Below are 5,569 nucleotides of genomic sequence, written 5' to 3' on the forward strand. Positions count from 1 at the left end.
AAAGACTGAAAACACATCAGGCGGTCCCAGGTGATCCTGGAACCCACGCCTCCGCAAGCCGAGGCGGCCGCCAAGCCACTGGAAGGCGCCGCCGCCGCCAGCCCCGCCCCGCCCCCACCGGCCTGCACCCTCAGGCCCCGCCCCCGACCCCCGACCCCCGACCCCTGCCCCCTGCCCCGCCGGCCGGCCCGCCCGCTCAGGCCCCGCCCCCGCCCCGCCGCCGCCACCCGCCCCGCCCCGCCCCGCCGCCCCCGCCGCGCCCGCGGCCTTCAGCCTGGCCCCGTGACCCTCGCAGAGGTCCGCTCCTGGCTGCTTCTGCCAGAGCGGCGCGCGGTCTCCGCGGCGGTTGCTGGGTGCCAGGGCCGCTCCTGGGGCGGCGGGGGATGCTAAAGGAATTGTAGGTAGGGTCCATTTTTCTCGACACTGCCCCTTTCCAGGCCCCGGGGCACCAGCGCCTCGTCCCCCGCGCTGGTCCCTTCCGGCGGCCGCGGGAACGCCGCTCCCCCTCCATTCGAGGGAGCGCCCGTCTTCTCCCCATGACGCGGGGCACAGCCGCGGACCCCTCCTCTCCCCCGACTCGGTCCTTCACGCCCTCGCGTCCCTCGCATCGCTGCTCCTGTTCGCTGCCTCCTCTCTCTCGTCTTACAGGTACTCACAAGTAAGAAAAAAGCGGGTCTGTCAGTCCAGACCGCACAATCCATTTTATTCAGCGCAGCCTGTTGTACAAATAGTGAATACCTGCACAGGAGCCTTCACGCGCGCCTGTGACTGGAGACGTGGCCCAGGATTGGCTGCTGATGCAGGGAGAGCGCTCCTCCGTGCTCCTTCACCCTGCCCCGCTCCCGGTGTTGGCTTTCTCACAGTGGACCGCGCTGTAGCTCAGTGCGTTTAGAGGATGGGACAGCTGTTGCACATGCACCGTGTGTCAGGCGCATCATTTAGGAGGCCGCCCAAGAGCTCTGCAGGCCCACGCCAGGCCCCTGACGCCCTCCAAGTGTGCCCTGTAGTCTGTGACAGATCAGACGCAGTGATGGAGAGGGCGATTGGCCCGGTGGCACTGAGGGAGGCCACACCCTACTCCCTGGTTTTTCGCAGGGAGGTAAATAGAACTGTTATTTGTGCAATACAAATGCAGAAAATTAACAGATTACTATCACATCTAAAACATTAATGCGCCAAACGTCTTAGTCGTTTGGCACATTATGAAAACCTATGAAATGCTATTCATATTTGTTACTTTCTATGAGTACCAGAATTTATACTTGTGTTTCTGTCAGTTGATTCTCTCTTGTCATAAGCTCCTGCCCATTACCAGACAAAAAGAAAGAGGCAGGTGCAGGGATAGTAATATATAAGGTAACATTTTGATAGCAGTCCTCTTTTTGTGCATAATTTTCATACTCATCCTGTTTATACACTCTGTGAGATAGAGTTAGTTAACAAAACTCCATTTTACTGAAGAGGGAACTACATAATGACATTGAACAGGACCTGGAACATAGTAAAATATGCATTCAGTATATATTTGTTGAAGAGATAAATGGATAAGATTCTCAAGGAGCCATGCCTTATTCACCTTTGTAATCCCGACACCCAGAGCTAAGTCTAGCAATAGTAGCCCCACAAATATGAGTCAGAGAAGTTGAGTGACTTGCTCAGAGATGGGCATATGTCACATCTTTTTAAGGAATCTACTGCTTTGCCAAGCGTTGTGAATACAACGGTAAGGAAGACTGGTAAGATTCCTGTTCTCATGGAGGTTAAATTCTGGTGAACAAAGATAGAAAATAAACAGGTAATATATGAACAAGGAAGTGTTGATAATGGTGAGTGCAGTGAAGAAGTAAAACCGTGTGAAGTGAGAAAGACTAGGGGAGGGGTTACTTTAGATTGATTGGTTAGGGAAGGCCTCTCTGAGGAGCTGACATTTGTGCTGGCCTCAGTGATATAAAAAAGCCAGCCACAGGGGCTGGCCCCGTGGCCGAGTGGTTAAGTTCGCGCACTCCGCAGCAGGCGGCCCAGTGTTTCGTTAGTTCGAATCCTGGGCGTGGACATGGCACTGCTCATCAGACCACGCTGAGGCAGCGTCCCACATGCCACAACTAGAAGAACCCACAACGAAGAATACACAACTATGTACCGGGGGGCTTTGGGGAGAAAAAGGAAAAAATTAAAAAATCTTTAAAAAAAGCCAGCCACAGAAACATTTGGGGCCAGAGGATTTCAGGTAAAGGGAACTTCAATTGCAAAAGCCGTAAGGTATGAAAGAGCTTGACTCTTTCAAGGAACATCATAAAGACCGCTGTAGCTGGAATGTAGAGACAGCGGTACAGGATAAGCATGAAGAGATAGGGAGGGGCGAAATCAGGTAGTGCTCTGAATCAGCCATGGCAATATACCCATGGTATACATTTGGAATGTATGTAAAGTGTGATGAGAAACTAGTACAGAGTGTTTCGGAAGGGAGTAATCTGATTACTTTATGAAAAGGTTTGTTCCACCTGTCATGTGGTGAATGGGTCATAGGGATGGGGAGCAGATTAGTAGCAGAAGACACTTGCAGTAATCCAGGAGGGAAGGAAGGACAGTAGCTTGGGCTAAAGTGGTAGGAAGTAGATGACTGTGAGATAGATTTGGAGGCAGAGCCTACAGACTTGATGATGTTTTAAATATAGAGGTGAGAAAAATAAGGGGAGCTCCTGATTTTCATCTTGAGCTTGAGTGGATGGTTGTGCCCTTTACCAAATGGAAAAGACTAGGGAAGAAATAGTGTGTGTGTGTGTGGGGGGGTATATTCTTGTTTTGCTCACCTTAAGTTTGATGTGCTTATTAGAAATCTAAAGTAATTTGGGAGTCGAGTTCTGTGTAAGGGACGAAAGATAAAAGTTGAGAGTCATCAGCATGTAGGAAAAACTACCTAGAGAAAGTGTGTTTGTAGAGTATTCCAATGATCAGAGGTAACGCCGAGGAAAAGAAGCAACCAAAGGAGATGGAGAAGGAGTATCTGGTGAAGAAAACCTGAAGAGTATGATGACTTAAAAGCCAAGACAACAAAGCATGGCCAATGGTATTGAAACATGCTGAAGAGTCACGTAAATAAAGAGATCTGACCATTGGATTTTGGCAACATATGGTGATGTGCTCTGACAAGCACAATGAAGACGAAACGTGACGTGAAGAAATGGACATAGCACAGACTTCTCAAGATACTTTACTATGAAGAGTTGAGAAACGGAGGTAACAGAGGAATATGTGGGGTCAAATTAGGGTCTTAAAGATGGGGATAAAAAGGCTGATGGGAACGATCCAGTAGAGAGGGGGAAAAATTATAGTATAACAGAGAATGTGTATATTAGAGGAGTAAAGTCTTTGAGGAAACAAGAAGGAATAGGATCCAAAGAACTTGTATGAAGTATTGGCTTAGAAATATGAACATAAAATTTACAGTAATAGGAAGAAAGGTAATGAGTATAAGTAGAGATGCAGGTGGATGGGTAGATTCAGTGATTAGAAGGTGAGAGAGTTTCTGCCTGATATTGATTCACTTTTTCTCAATGAATTATGAGCATGATCAGTAAGAGGAGACTAGGGATGTTTGGGTAGGCAGTTTAAGGGGCAAAGGGAAAGTAGAAAATAATCATTGGGAGGACAGAAGGCAATCATACTTGTCTTAGTCTGGGACGCTGTTATAAAAATACCATAGGCTTATAAAACAACAGAAATTTAAGAATTTTTTTTTCTCTAAGTATACTTTTTTGGTGAGGAAGATTGGTCCTGAGCTAACATCTGTTGCCAGTCTTCCTCCTTTTATCTTTTTTCCTCCCCACAGCCCCAGGACATAGTTGTATATGCTAGTCATAGGTCATTCTAGTTCTTCTATGTGGGATGCTGCCACAGCACGGCCTGATCATAGGTCCACACCCAGGATCCAAACTGGCAAACCCCAGGCCACTGAAGTGGAGCACACGAACCGAACCACTCAACCCTGGGGCTGGCCCCTAAACAACAGAAATTTATTTCTCACAGTTCTAAAGGCTAGGAAGTCCAAGATCAAGGTGCCAGCCTATCTGCTGTCTGCTGAGGGCCCAATTCCTGGTCCATGGATGGCCAAAAGGGGCAAGGGAGCTCTCAGGGTCTCTTTTAATAAGAGCCTTAATCCCATTCGTGAGGGCTCTGCCCTCATCACATGATCACCTCCCAAAGGCCCCACCTTCTAACACCATCACGTTGGGGGTTAGGATTTCAGCCTAAGGATTTTGAGAAGACACAAACATTCAGTATATAGTAATACTAGAGGAGCATGGTAGCATCGCTGGGCTCGATGGAGTGGCCATTTGATATTTGTGGCCTTCTGAGTGTGTGGCTGAGATAGGGTGGAAAAAAAGATGATAGGAGCCAAGGAGATCAGGAGCTGAAAGACCAGAGTGTGGGGTGGGTAGACTGCCTGGGGATTAGTGGTTAGGTTCGTAGCTAAACTAGTTCTTGAACCCAATCTCCTGACTTTGCAGCTCAGTGGGTTACCATTTTACTGAGAAGTGATTCAGATCATTACTCTTTTGTGCCACTTACCCTTCTAGTTAATATAAAAATAAAAAAGTAATTGTGGCCTGATTTTTTTTGGTCCATATATCCAAATTCTAGACTTCATAGGCTGGTGCTTCTGTCTCTCTTGTCCCTTTAATATTTACTTGTTAAATTTTTTGGCTTGGTTTTCCTGGTGTTGTGGGGTGTTTTTTTTTTAACCATTTCCATCAATATGTGTTTATTAAAGTACAGAAGCCTACCTCTTAAATGATAAAGGGAAGGTGAAGGATGAGATTTGGAAATCTCGTTGCCTGTAGAGCTGGGATGACCAGTGACAGGGAGGCCTGATCTGTGTTCACTCTAATAACAATCGTAATAATGGCATTTGGATAGCCCTTTACATTTTGTGCTATGCTTTTATTTTCTCATATCTCATTTGACTTTGTAACTAACTTTTTCAGATGAGGAAACTGAGGCTCAGAGGGGTTAAGGCTCTTGGCCATGGACACAGCCTAGTAAGCGGCAGCATTATTACACTGTTCTGATACTGAGGCTCACGTTTTTCACTGCAGAAATTTGCCTAAGTGTTTACACTCCATTATATCCAAAGTGATATCAAAGAAAAACTCTGCTAGGTAGAAAGTAATGGCTGGGTGCAGTCCTCTTACAATGCAAAAATTGTTTGTATATGTTTAAAATCCAACAGTTAATGAGATTAGATATTTATCTACCATCCACTGTGTTAGGTAATTCAAAGAACTCGGAAATGATTATGAAATTTAAACTGGTAGGGAAATAGATGGAAATGCAAGTCATTAAGAGACATTTCTTGGACCGTCTCCCACATACCTTATGTGCTTACACAATACCCTGAATTGACTAAATTCTATATGCAGAGGAGAATGCAGTACCAGTGACATAGCGGACTCTCAGTGAATATTTGTCAAATAAAAGAATGATAATAGTTAAACAAGCAATTACAGTAGTAAGGTGGATGCTGTGAGAAGGGGTAGATGCTATGATAAGGATGCATCCTGGGGGCCGG

The sequence above is a fragment of the Equus asinus genome, unplaced genomic scaffold (genome assembly GCF_041296235.1).
Source record: "Equus asinus isolate D_3611 breed Donkey unplaced genomic scaffold, EquAss-T2T_v2 contig_1, whole genome shotgun sequence".
Taxonomy (NCBI): Eukaryota; Metazoa; Chordata; class Mammalia; order Perissodactyla; family Equidae; genus Equus; species Equus asinus.